Here is a 15,173-nt window from a genome sequence, read left to right on the forward strand (position 1 = left end):
TTTGTTAAGGCTTGCTTTATGGCCTAATATGTGGTCTACTGTGGAGAATGTTCCATGTGCAATGGAAAAGAAAGTATACTTGGCTGCTGTTGGGTGCAGTGTTATATATATCTCTATGAGATCAAGTTGGTTGATTGTAGCATTTAGCTCTTCCGTGTCTTTGTTGAGCTTCTTTCTGGATGTTCTCTCCTTCACCGAAAGTGGTGTGTCGAAGTCTCCTACTACTATTGTGGAGCTGTCTATCTCTCTCTTCATAGCTGTTGGAGTTTGTTTTATGTATTTTGGAACCCTGTTGTTGGGTGCATAAATATTTATTATAGTTATGTCCTCCTGATGTATTGAGCCTTTAGTCATTATATAGTGCCCTTCCTTATCCCTTGCAGTGGGTTTTACTTTAAAATCTATTTTGTCAGAGATTAATGTTGCCATTTCTGCTCTTTTTTGAGTGTTGTTTGCTTGATATATTTTCTTCCCATCCTTTGAGTTTTAGCCTGTTTGTGTCTTTAAGTCTAAGGTGCATCTCTTTTAGGTAGCATATAGATGGATCATGCTTTTTTATCTAGTCTGCCACTCTCTGTCTTTTTATTGGTGCATTAAGTCCGTTTACATTCAGCGTAATTATTGATAGGTATGAGTTTAGTGCTGTCATCCTGATATCTCTTTTTCTGTGTTGTTCACAGTTTCTTTGTTCTCCTCAATTTTCTGTGCTGAGTCGTTTTTCTTTATGTATTTTTTTTTCATCATTTTCTTTGTTGTAGATTTTTTGTTTGCCGGGTCTTTATTTTTTTCTATTTTTTTATTTTGATTTGTAGCATTGTTAGATTCCTTTGTGGTTACCATAATATTTACCCCTATTTTTCTAAGTGTATACCAGTCTTTTATTGCTTTATATGGCCTTAACTTCCCTTCCATATAAAAACTCAATGTCTCCACTTTTTAAGTCCCTCTTTTTTTGTTTTAATATTATCCTTTTTTACATATTGATATCTGTTTCCCTATTTTCAATGTTTTAGCTTTGAAGTATTTTAGATATCTGTATCTGAGTCATCTGGTTACTCTGTCCTGTGTTCTAGTCTTGCATTGTTTTCTGGTGTTATTGATTATCTAACCATAGGACTCCCTTTAGTATTTCTTGTAATTTTCGTTTGGTTTCTGCAAATTCCCTGAACTTCTGTTTATCTAGAAATGCCCTCATTTCACCATCATATTTGACAGACAGTTTTGCTGGATATATAAGTCTTGGCTGACAGTTATTTTCCTTCAAGTTTTTAAATATGTCATCCCATTGTCTTCTATCCTGCATGGTTTCTGCTGAATAGTCTGAGCTAATTCTAATTGACTCTCCTTTGTAGATGAGTTTTGTTTTATCCCTAGCTGTGCTTAAAATTCTCTATTTTACTTTGGTTTTGGTAAGTTTGATTATAATATGTCTTGGTGTCTTTCTTTTGGGATCTACCTTATGTGGGGTTCGATGAGCATCTTGGATAGATATCTTCTCATCTTTCATGATATCAGGGAAGTTTTCTGTCAACAAATCTTCAACAATTTTCTCCGTATTTTCTGTTATCCCCCCCTGTTCTGGTACTCCAATCACTTGTAGGTCATTTCTCTTGATAGAGTCCCACATGACTCTTAGAGTTTCTTCATTCTTTTTAATTCTTTTATCTGATTTTTCCTCAAGTAAGTTGGCGTCAAGAGCTTTATCTTCAATGTCACTAATTCTAACTTTTACTGCCTCAATTCTGCTCCTATGACTTTCTATTGAGTTGTCTAATTCTGATAGTTTATTGTTAATCTTCTGGATTTCTGATTGCTTTTTCTCTATAGTTTCTTGCAGCCGATTAAATTTGGCATTATGTTCTTGAATAACTTTTTTAAGTTCTGCTATTAGTGTGTCTGTATGTTCCCTGGTTGTCACTGCATGTTGTAGAATTTCTTTCTGATTTCCAGAAGAGTTCTGTATATTAGTCTTTTGTATTCTGCTTCTGGTAGTTCCAAGATGTTCTCTTCCTTCAGAGAATTTATTGATTCTTTGTTTTGGGAGATTGCTGTAGCCATCATGGACTGCCTCTTTATGTGACTTGATATTGACTCTTGTCTCTGAGCCATCAATAATTTATTATAATTTTCTTTTGTATTTGCTTAGTGAGACCTAGCTTATTATTTTGTTTTGTTTTGATATGCCCAAATAGGCTGCTTGTATGCACTAGTTTGATTTTTGACACCTTTGGATCTCTAACGTCCTGTCACCAGGTAGTTAGTTCTGTAACTAAGTATGTGCACACAGAAGTCTGTTAAATTTTCCTATATGGGATCAGCTCAGGTGTCAAGGCAGTTGGTCACCAAGTGTGTGTTGCAGGCTCTCACCCCCAGTCCTAGAGAGGCATGGGTGATTGGTGCAGGCAGTGGACTCTGGCTGTGGTAAGGTATCATGTGCTGAGCCAGGCAGGGGGCTGATGGCTGCCCCTGAGAGTCTGAAAGGAAAGCATGTCCCTATTCTCTAGGGTGAGTACGTAGGTGAGTTTTGCAGCTGGACTATGAGCACCCCACTCTGTTGGCTGTAAAGACTTGAGGGCACCATTTTTTCTTGGACTCCTGTAGCAGGTGACTAGGTGTTTTAGTTGCTACCACCAGTCCTCAAGCACTGCTGCAGATTGATAAAAATGCCTACTTAAGGGGCAGGGCTGTTTCAAGGGTCACAAATCTGCCAGTTCACAGCTGAAGCAGTTGAAGTTAAACTTTAGATGTTTGCCCTGTTATACTGTGGCAGTGAGGACTAACGCCTTTGAGATGGGTCCCCACAAGTCTATACAGGGTTGTAGTGCAGAGGTCAGAAGGAGGAGGTAAAAGGGACTGAGGTTTTTCCCAAATGGGCTTTTTTTTTTTTAATCCCTGCAAAAATGTGCACACATGTACTTATCTCAGCCTCTTGGGAGCTGCTCTTCACTGGTTTGGAGTGCCCAAGCAGAATCTCTGTTGCCGGGTCTCTCTCGATGAGGAAACTGCTTCCCAAGCATGTGCACCGCATAGCTGTTTGCCTGCTTCACCGCGGACTGGTGTGGCTGCAGAGCTGCAGTTTCACCGCCGTGGCTCTGGCCCTCCTCACCTCTTCCAAGCAGTCTCCCTCTCCCATATCAGTCAGACAGATTTCTTAAACTTGCCTTGTTCAGGGCTTGCAGATTTTCAATCAAATCACTTGTTTTTTCAGGTCTTTGTTGTAAGAGGGATATAGGAAACGTCTAACTACTCCACCATGTTGACCATGCCTCCTCTGAAATAGATTCTTGAAGAATATTGTCTCTGCTAAGATTTTCTGAGTTTGAGATATACAGAAACTGTAACATTACAAATAATAGCAGAAATTCTAAGCACAACTTGTTCAAGTCAGAGCAAGAAAATCCAAGGCAGTGAAAAATCTCCCACTTCAGAACTTAAAGACAGTGATTTTGAAAAGCTTCAGGGGATTTTAGTATCAAATTGGTTGAAGCCTTAAATCCAATCTAAAAATTTGTGGAGAATTTTTATTTTGAAATTAGCCTTGGGGAAAAATTAGACCTAAAAACATGCTCAGTCCTTGAATGTTTATATTTATATGTGTGAAGGTGTGTGTTATATTTACCAGATAGTGATATTAATTAATATCCAGGAAAGTAGTTTATAATTGTATAAATGCATCTAGGTATCTCTTTCTTGAAAATATTTTCGAGATGTAGATTCTGTAGTTGTGTGGTAATCTGTAGTGCCATTGTAAGAAGCTCTGGTGGGGCAGTGGTTAAGCTGTAGCCTGCTAACAGAAAGGTTGGCAGTTCAATCCTACCCAGTGGCTCTGCAGGGGAAAGACCTGGTGATCTGCTGCCATAAACATTATAGCCTAGAAACCCGAACGGGGCAGTTCTAATCTGTCACAAGTGATGACTATGAATAAAAAACCGATTCGATGACAACTAACAACAGCAACAATATCATCATGTTTATGAAATTTACTACATAGTCCTTTAATATAAGAAATTGATACTTATTGAGTATTATGTAATAGGTAAGATATATGGATCCTTTAATTTAATTGTAACAATTTTATATCATTTTTGAGTCAAATATTTGTTATTTGTTTAAAATTTCAAAACCAAGAAAAGAAAGAGCCAGGATTCAATACATAGCCACACTCTTTCAACTCTATTGTGTTAAGTGTATGGTTTTAATTTTGTTAAAAAGTAAAAAGAATAATTTAGTGATTGGGTTACAGAGAATACTGATGTCCCTCACTTATATATCCTTACTGCTGAAGTGTTATTATTTGGGCCTCTACATCAAATGGACAAGTCAGCAACACTGATCTCACAGAAACCTGAACCAATTGCAGATGGAATAAAAAATTGGTTTAAAAAAGAAACAAAACTGAAAACTAAAACAACCTTTTAAGAGCTGAACACACAAACCTAAATATATAAAGTGCTGACAGTATTATCATAGACTGCTTGGAAACCTGAAAGAATTCTTTCAAGTGTGAAGCCTAGTATTTGTTTAGACAAAGCTTGAGAACTGATAATTCCTTCTCACTAATCCAGTGTATGTCCAAGAAATACTTCCCAATAAACAGAACATAAAAAAGGCAAAGTAATGTACATCTGAAAATGGAAATATTATGCTATATATTATTTAATCATTCATTTCCATTTCATAGCTCAGTGGATGACAAACCTAAGAGTGCTTTAGAATCACCTAATAAGATTATTTTTTTTTTAAAATGACAGATTCCTATACCCCACTCCCAAAGATTCTGTTTCAGTAAGTGTGATGTATGACCCGGGGAGCCTGGAGATTCTCATGTAAATGGTCTAAGGAAAACATTTTGAGAATTACTGAGCCAGTCTGCATGTTTATACAAGTTGTTCCATAGAAAATAAGCATAAAATTAAAGACCTCAATGAAATCAATACATATGAGAATTCTTAATTTATCAATGGATAAACAAATTCAGTAGAATATCAAAAACTCAGTTCAGTGTAGGATCTGAGATTTTCCCTACTTGCAAGCTAACAAATTAGCCTGCCACAGTTTCATGGACACTGGCAAAAGACATGTTACTCCTGGGTCAGAAACAAAAGACTTTATTACTCACTACCCAGCAAGCAGAATCACTTCATGTTTACACCAGTTCTCTGTGCCCTGCTAGTATCACAGTGGTTACATGGAACCGTCCAGGTAGAGGCTGCCTATGTAGAAAACTCCATTGTGTTATAGGAAGCTAAACAAAACCTCCCCAAGCTTGTTATTTTTCTTATACCCAACATCAAATAAGCCTGCACTTTGATCTGGAGGGAGACACTCTCCTTAAATTCCAAGGTTGTTTACTCTACAAACACCTTGAAAAGTTAGTCTGGAACAAATGCTTCCATTGTATTTTCTTACAAGATGTACAGCAACACAAGAGGCACATGAGAATTTTCTCCCAACAATAAATTTTCCATTTTTAATTAGGTATTTTTTATGGTGTAATCCCAGGGATCTCACTGTCTTATTTCATTCACAATGTGACTTGTTCATTTCTATCCTCCTCCCCCATAGATAGATATGAAGATGTCTCACAACCACTTTGATAATTTTCCTGAATATTATAAGAAGGTGTCCACACAGTGTAGTTACACAGGGAGGAGATGAACAATAATCATGTGGTATGCAGTTCCACGGGGAAGAGATGAAACCATAATCATGTTGTATAGTGCTGGTAATCATGGCCTGAGGTTCAGTTCCCATGCAATCCTGAGCACTTATAATACATAACTCACCTTCCCTCATTTTAGTTAACTCTTCAAGGCATGTTTAGAACTATTTATTGAGGTAAACTCCTCTTTGGTTTCTTTTTCCCTCAAAGTTTCCACCCCCATGACAGCTTCTTTATCCCTCCACAAAGGAAAAAAAAAAAAAAAAAAAGTAACGAAAATCTAATTACCTTACACACTGTTGTGGATTGAATTGTGTCCCCCCAAAATATATGTTGGAATCCTAGCCCTTAAACCTGTGGATGTAATCCTATTTGGCAATAAGATTTCTTTGTTATATTAATGAGGGCATGTAAATGTAGAGGGTGCCCTAGACCTAATCACTTCTGAGTTAGATAAAGAGCAGATTAGACACAGAAGCAAGCACAAACTGTGGGAAGACTGATACCACATGAGTATCGCCAACGAACCAAGAACAGGAATGCCAGGGCTACGGAAGCTGAAAGAGGCAAGGCTTCCACCAGAGCCAATACAGACAGCCTTCCTCTGGAGCCCACACCCTGAATTAGGACTTCCAGCCTCTTGAACTGTAAGAAAATCCATTTTTCTTCTTTAAAGCCTCCCATTTGCAGTACTTGTGTTACAGTAGCACTAGGAAAGTAAGACACTCCTACACACCGTAATTCAACAATAGAAATTGAAAACAGTTAAACACAAGCCAGATTCTTAGACAATTCTTCTCAGCTTCTCTAAAACTGTTGGTAGATGTCATCAAGTTGGTTCTAACTTGTAGCAATCCTAGGTTTCCAAGGAGCAGCCAGTATAATCCAGCTGCTGACCTTTTGGTTAGCAGCCGAGCTGTTAACCTCTATGCCACCGAGGAAACCCTAATATTTACATTTTCCCGTTGAAACCACCTAAACAGTGGTATGCTGACACTATTATGTAACATTTCCAACTTTTTTTTTCCTTTTGCTTAAAAAATAAGCCTAATCCAAAGCCAAAATACTAGGAAGATGAGCTTGGAAAATGTTGGAAAGTTAATGCCTAGCACTAAGTATATTGTCATTGGACTTATTATATTCTTCATTTATCATAGAATCATTCCTTTGATAAAAGTTAGAATTGTTATTAATTAGTGAGCTTCCATTGCATGGACCTTATTGGTGGTGAAATTAAGTTTTTATATTGAGAACCAACATAGTGAAAGGCACTATGTTAAGCATCATGGTAGTTAGAACTATGGATAACACAAATATGGCACAGAACTGACCTCAAAGAGTTTATAGCCAATTGGGGGGGGGATTTATAATAATGCAGGGTAAAATGATGCCTCATTAGAAAGTGTATTCATTTCCTATTGATGCTGTAACAAATTACCACAAATTTAGTGGCTTAAAAAAATTATTAACTTATAATTCCAGAGGTCAAAAATCCAAAATCAGTCTCTGGGCTAAAATTAACTTGTTGGCAGAGTTCCCTTCCATCTGGAGGATCTAGAGGATAATCTGTTCTCTTACCTTTCCATTTTCCAAAGACTGCCTGTGTTCTTTGTCTCATAGCATCTTTCACCAGTAATTGCATCACTCCAACCTCTGCTGTCATTGTCACATCTCCTCTGATTCTGCCTCTTCTGCCTCCATTTATTCCCTTATAGGACCCAGATCATCTAGTATAATCTCCCCATCTCAAGATCTTTAACTTAATCACATCAGTAAAGCCTCTTTTGCCATATGAGGTAACATATGCACTTGCTCTGGGGATTAGAATGTAGATATATTTGAGGGATCATTATTCTACCTAACACAGAGAGGTACATATCTTGGTAGTCATTAACAATAAAAGTTTGATAATTTTTGGTTGGATAATATTGGTTTGCTGTATGGTGAAAATCTTATTAGTTGTTCTCAAAAATGATATTGGTAAATTATTTATATATAAATATTCCAAAAAATAATAGCTATTAGAGCTGAAGTAGAAGTAGGTCATTGAGAGAGAGAGAGAGAGAAGAGGGAATGAACCATGAACCCCTGGGCCTTTTCATAAACCCTCATAAAGAGGAACTGCTAAACCACCTACAAAAAGAAAACTATTTGAATATTATTCTAATACTCTGGTGATAAATTCTGTTATGAAATAGTAGTTTACCTTAAAGTAGCCCAGTACAACAGCTTCTGAACATACTGTTTATTGATTTCTTCAGCTTCCTTGCTAATGTTTTCTTCACAGGTTCAAAATCCAAATCTTAAGTGTGATGACTACAGCCCATTCTCAAACTCGATAATAATTTCAAAGGGAGAAAGAAACAGGTGATCTTCCTATCACAATATAGTAATGTTTTGACACTACAGTCTGTCCTGAAGTCAAAAGACTGGAAGCAGTATACCCTTGAAGCTTCACTCTGATGTCACAATTTGGTTTAACATAATCTGAATGAATATTCATTTCTTCTAGTGTCTGAGATGCTGTCATGATCCCATCAGTTATTAAATAATGACAACATGATGTTGTTTTGATGATTCTCGGTTTATTATTCCTACCAACTGCTATAGCCTACACTTGATCATCAAAGTTCTATCTCCTAATGAAAGCTCATTTATCATGACATTTTAAAATAACAAGTGATTTGTAAAAATAACCTAAAAATATAGGAACAGTATAACAAACAAGTATGCACTCCTAGTTTTAAAAACTTTATATTAACTACTTCCCCAACAAAGATAAAGAATAGAAATGGGATTCACCCTTCCACTTAAAAGATCAAAAACAAAACAATTAAAAAACCTTTTTCAATATACCAGTCAATGAAGGACAGTGAGTTCGAGTAATGTTAAAAAAAAAAAAAAAAAGCATTTCTTACCTTAGCTTTCAAAATTGGCTTATAATGGTTTAAGTAAAAAAAAAAAAAAAAACACCTAGGAGTATCCTATCTTTCCATTGATAGTGTTTTTAGCCCACTTTACAGAAAGGGAGTACCCATATAGAACCAGGCAAATTCCCTGAGGAAATGAAAGTGAGAGTCCAGGGTGACCAAGTTTAAAAAAACAAAATACAATAAAAAGCTACACAGAGAGAAAATTCCAGATATATGGAGAAGACCCTCCTCAAGTATTCAAATGAGTGTGAGAAAATTACCCAAGGCTGGGGAAAGAAACCCAGACAGGATTAGAAGTAACAATCCTTGATGTTCTTACAAGGACAAGAATAGTGCCTGTTCCCACCAGGAATACTGGAAAACTTCATAATTCAGGGAAAATTGGGTAGGGTATATGGTGCCTTAAGGGTGGTGAATAACTAGCCCTAATATAAGCACTGCCCCTGTCACACCTAACACATCATGGAGGATTGATCTGAAAACATCTAACTATTTTCAATAAGCCTAACTGCATCCCAGAACAAATCTCAAATTATTTCTAGGAATTCAAAAATATCCACCATCTTATAAAGTAAAACATAAAATAACTGGTAACCAATTAAAAATTACTCAACATGTGAAGATGCAATCAATTGGGGCAGATACATAACTGACAAAGCTATTATAATTAGCATATAAAGAAATAAATTAATCAGTATAACTGTATTCCATATGTCCAAAAAGTTAAGTAGAGATATGAAATATATAAGAAATAACCAAATCAAACTTATAGAGATGAAAACTAAAAGATCTGATATAAAAAATACACTATATGGTATCAATGACAGGTTAGACATTGCAGAAGAGTTAGTAAACTTGAAGACATAGAAACTTTACTAAATGAAACACACATTAAATCTAAAAAAAATGGTAATAATGAAGAGAGTATCAGTAAACAGTGGGAAAACTTTAAGTGGCATAACTTACATGTAGTTAAATTCCCCAACGTATGGAGGGGAGGAGATAGAAAAAAAAAATTTAAGGATATAATGGCTGAATTTTTTTCTAAATTTAATAAAAATCATAAATTGAAGAAGCACAATGTTCCCCTAACAAAAGAAATATGCAAAAACTACAATAGGCCATAGCATATTAAATTTTATAAAACTAGAGATGATGAGAAAACCTCGTAACCAATCATAGAAAAATATATTATGAACAAAATAACAAAAATAAAAAGATGACAAGTGAGAATAGAGTGGAGCAACATCTTTAAAGTTCTGAACAAAAATGACAAGACTGTCAAAAAAGAATTCTGTATCTAGCAATTTTTTTTTCGGTAGAGAGAAGAAATAAATACTTTTCAGACATGCCTAAGAGAAAGAATTTTTCAGCTTCAGACCTACACTACAAAGAAATTTTAAGGAAAGTCCTCCAGGTAGAAAGAAAATTATATTAGATGGAAATATGAATATACACAAAGTCATGATGAGAACCAGAAAAGGTACCTACATGAAAGAATATATATTTTTTATTATTTAAATCATATTAAAAGATAAAAGATAATTACGGAGACTTTTGCTTCCAGAAAGATATTGTAGACATTGTTGTCCTTATTCCTCCTGATAAAGACAGTTAAAAACCCTGGAAGTTATATGTGAAATAAACATAAGAGTACTGAAAGTTGGAGAGACGAAGGCAGAATGCTAGGAACTCAGCACCCAAGGAAAGATATATCAATGGGTTCAGTGGATTTACTTCTTGCTTTCCATATCCCATACTAGGAACTGGTTAAACAGGCAACCCAGAAATCCCAATGGGCACAGACAGGAAAGGTTGCTGTCTCCAACCAGAGGAAATTTAAATTTTAAAAATACCATTTATGATACTATAACTACAAGAACATGAAGGAGTTAAGGATGCATCTGAAAAATAGATATACAAAACATATGCACTTACAACTACAACTACAAAACATTGTTGAGAGATATTAGACCTAAATAAATAGATATACCATGTTCCTAGGTTGGAAGAATCAACCTGCAAATTAATTATCTCCAAAAAGATCTATAAATTCAACCACAATTCCAGCAGGACTGTAGAAATTGGCAACCTGATTCTAGAACCTGATTCTAAAATTAATATGGAAAGCCAAAGGACCTAGAATAGCACTTTAAAAAAGGATAACAAATTTGGTGTATTAACACTACCTAATTTTGAGAGTTATTGCAGAGCTACCATAATCAATATGACGTGACACTGACATAAAGATAGACAAATAGTTCAATAGAACAGAACAAAAAATCCAGAAATAGACCCACTCAAGTATTGACAACTTACATTTGACAAAGCTACAAAAACAATCTAGTAAATAAAAGAAAGTTATTTTATTTTATTTAGTAACAAATGGTGCTGGAAAATTGGCTATCCCTATACAAAATAAAAGACTTTTCATCTATACATTGCACCATAAACAAAAATTAATTGAAAACAATCATAAACCTAAATATTTGTTGTTGTTAGTTGCCTTTGAGTTGATTCCAACTCATGATGACCCTATATGTGCAGAGTAGAACTGCATCGCAGGGTTTTCAAGCTATGACCTTTCGGAAACAGATTACCAGGCCTGTCTTCAGAGGTGCCTCTGGGTGGGTTTGAACCATAAATCTTTCAGCTCGTAATTGAGTGCTTAACAGTTAGAGTCACCCAAAGACTCAATGTAATACAATGTAAAAGAAAATCTACCACTGTTGCTTGCTACAAGACGGATGGATCTCAATACTTTTGCCTGGTGATTGAAGCCAGAGAAAGAGAAAAAAGCACATGCTTATGATTCGATTTATATAAAACTCTAGAGAATGCAAACTGATCTATATTGACAGAAAGCAGAACAATGGTTGCCTGGGAATGGGGACAGTAGAAAGGTTGGGAAGGGGTAGAAGGAAAGGATCACAAAATGTCCTATTGAAACTTTTGGCGGTGATGCACATGTTCGTTATCATGATGGTGTCAATGGTTTCACACATACACATATACAAATACACACACACACACACACCCGTAGTTCCCTGGATGGTGCAAACAGTTTGTGTTTGTCTACTAACCTAAAGGTTGTAGGTTTCAGCTCACCCAGTAGTGCCATGGAAGAAAGACCTGATGATCTGCTTTTGTAAAGATGTTTTTTACACAAATAACATATGACTTCTACCTTTGTTGCCAACCGTGCGTTCCCCCTGCAAGATATTTTCATAAGCACCACTATACCAATTTTTTTTTTTATGTGTTGCTGCTAAAAAAAATTAGCATAGTGCACTTACAAAAACACCTCAGGAGAGGAGGGTGCAGTTGGCAAATAAAGTTAGAAAGCATGCATTATTTGTGTAAAAATACGGTACAGTCAAGAAAATCCTATGTAGCAGTTCTACTTTGTAACATGTGAGGTGGCTATGAGTCTGAATTGATTCAAAGACAACAGGTACTTATTTTTTTTTCCCTTGTTTTATATTTCAAAACGTACCAAACTATATAATTTAAATATGTGCAGTTTATTGTGTGCAAATCATACCTCAATCGAGCTATTAAAAACTTAATATTGTTGTACCTTTTTACACACACACACCCTTTTTTAAAGGGGAAAAAAAAAAAACTACCGTAGTATTTGAAGTCCCCATGTAGTCCTCTTCATTCTCATTCCATGCACTCCTTTTTTCAATGGTAAATCTTATCCTGAACTTAGTATTTATTTTCTTGCTTCCTTAAATAATACTACTGCATAGGCATACATGAAGAAATAATAAATGTTACTTTTACATATTTTAAAACTCTATATTCTATTATGTAATTCTGTGATTTGCTTTTTTAACTGATGTTTTAAAGATTTATACATATTTGTTAATTGCAGTGCAATTTTCTTTTGTATGGATACACCACAATTTTTCCATTATCCCATTAGTAAAATTTAACAAAAAATTTTTGTACATAGGGTCACTGTGAATCAGAACCAATTCCATGGCACCTAACAACAGCAACATTAATAAAATGTGATATGTATAAGATTATATTAGGTATGTAAAGTATATTACAATGATTTTGTATGTTCAATTTGTACAAAACAAACTTGATAAATTTTCTTATCCATTCTAACGGTATATATTATGCCATAAACCCACTGCCATCCAGTTGATTCCAACCCAGAGTAGAACTGCCCCGTAGGGCTTCCAAGGCTGTAAATTTTTATGGAAGCAGACTGCCACATCTTTCTCCCACAGAGTTACTGGTAGGTTTGAACTGCTGACTTTTTCTTAGCAGCTTAGCACTTTAACCACTGCACCACCAGGGATTCCTTACATTTTGTCAAATGATATAATTTGTTTTTTAATTCCTGAGAATTACGTATTATACACTGTGTTCATTTTATAGTTGGTTAATTTGTCTTTTCTTTTTGGTATGTTGTAGTTCTTTATACATATTTTGTCCTATGAGTTGCAAATGTCTTCTCCTGCCTAATACATAGTGTGATTCTTTTGGAGGATGGCAATAATTTTAAAAAGGAGAGCTGCTTGTGAAATGGTTAAGCACTCAGCTGCTAAGCAAATCATCAGTGATTGAAACTCAAAAGCCAGTCCGAGGGAGAAAAGACCTGGTAATCTGCTCCTGTAGAGAGTACAGCCTAGGAAACTATGTGGGGTAGTTCTGCTCTGTCCTATAGGGTTCTATGAGTCAGAATCAACTTGACGGTACATGACAACAACACTAACATTTTAGCCTCCTTAATTAATATTTTAAAACTTTGTATTTGGAAATAATTATTTTAGATGTGTGCATAAATTACAAAAGTAGTCCATTGAGTCTCCACGTATTGCCTTCAATCTCACATAACCATAGTTCATTACCAAAACGTGAAGCTGACCTTGGTACAATCCTATACACTGCAGGTCTTATTTAGATTTTACTAGTTTTCACAGGCACTCGTGTGTGTGTGTGTGTGTGTGTGTGTGTGTGTGTGTTTGCATATACGGTTGTACTTCTGTGGAATATTATGACATATATAGATTTGTGTAACCACCACCACAATCAGGATACAGATATGTTCCATCACCTCACAGAAACTTTCTCAAGCTGCCCAGTTAGTCATACCATCTCCGCAAGCTTAGCCCCTGGAAACAACTGACCTGTCACTACAATTTTGTCATTTCAAAAATGTTATATTAATAAAAGGATAAGTAAGTATCCTTTTGATATTACCACGTTTGTACTCAGCATGATGTCTTGAGATTCAGACATGTTATTGTGTGTATCAATAATTCATTGCTTTTTATTACTGAGCAATATTATACTCTATAGCTGTACCAGAGTTTCTTGATCCACTCACCAATTCACTGCCATTTGGGTTGTCTCCAGCTTTAGTTATAACAAGAAAGCTGCTAAAAACATTTGTGTAGTGTTTTTGCAAGAAAATGAGTTTTCATTTTTCTAGGGTTTTTGTATGAAAATGAGTTTTCATTTTTCTAGGGTAAGTGTGCCTGACCCAAGCCATGATATTTTCACCAATTGTCTCATATGCATGTGAAAAGCTGGACGATGAATAAGGAAGACCGAGGAAGAAATGATGCCTTTGAATTATGCTGTTAGTAAAGAACATTGAATATACCATGGATTGGATTGCCAGAAGAAAGAACAAATCTGTCTTGGAAGAAGTACAGCCAGAATGCTCCTTAGAAGCAAGGATAGTAAGACTTCATCTCATATACTTTGGACATGTTATCAGGAGGGATCAGCCCCTGAAGAAGGACATCATGCTCGGTAAAGTAGAGGGAAAAAGAGGCAAAAAGAGGAAGACTCTCAATGAGATGGATTAACACATTGGCTGCAACAATGGGCTCAAGCATAACAACAATTGTGAGGATGGCACAGGACCGGGCAGTGTTTCATTCTGCTGTACATAGGGTCGCTTTGAGTCACAACTGACTTGACGTAACCTAACAACAACAGAGCAAATGCCCAGGAGAAGAATTGCTGGGTCATCTGGTGAACTTATGTTTAACTAAGAAACTAGTAAATGTATGAGAGATCCAAATGCTCTGCATCCTTGTGAGAATTTATTACTGTCAATATTTTTAATTTAAATTTTAATTCTATTCACTTTTGAAAGATATTTTCAGAGGGTATAGATTTTGAATTGACTAATATTTTTCCTTTCAGTATTTGACAATATCATCCATTGTCTTTTGGCTTGCACAGTTTCTTTTCGTTTTTTTAATTACTGTAACTAAATGAAGTTTACATTTCAAGTTAGTCTCCCATACAGAATTTTTTTTTACATACACTGTTATGTGACCCCAAAAGATCACCCCATTCTGTGACAGCACACTCCTCCCCTCCGCGCCTGATTCCCCATGAACATTCAACCAGCTCCTAACTCTCTGCCTTCCCATCTCACCTCTGGACAGAAGCTGCCCCCCTTGGTCTCTTGTATCTACTTGACTAAGAGGCACACTCTTCACAAGTATCACTTTATGTCCCACAGTCCAGTCCAATCCCTGTCTGAAGAGTTGGCCTCGGAAATTGTTTTAGTTCTGGGCTGATAGAGAGTCCAGGGG

The sequence above is a fragment of the Trichechus manatus genome, unplaced genomic scaffold, assembly GCF_000243295.1.
Source record: "Trichechus manatus latirostris isolate Lorelei unplaced genomic scaffold, TriManLat1.0 scaffold00055, whole genome shotgun sequence".
In the NCBI taxonomy this organism is placed as follows: domain Eukaryota; kingdom Metazoa; phylum Chordata; class Mammalia; order Sirenia; family Trichechidae; genus Trichechus; species Trichechus manatus.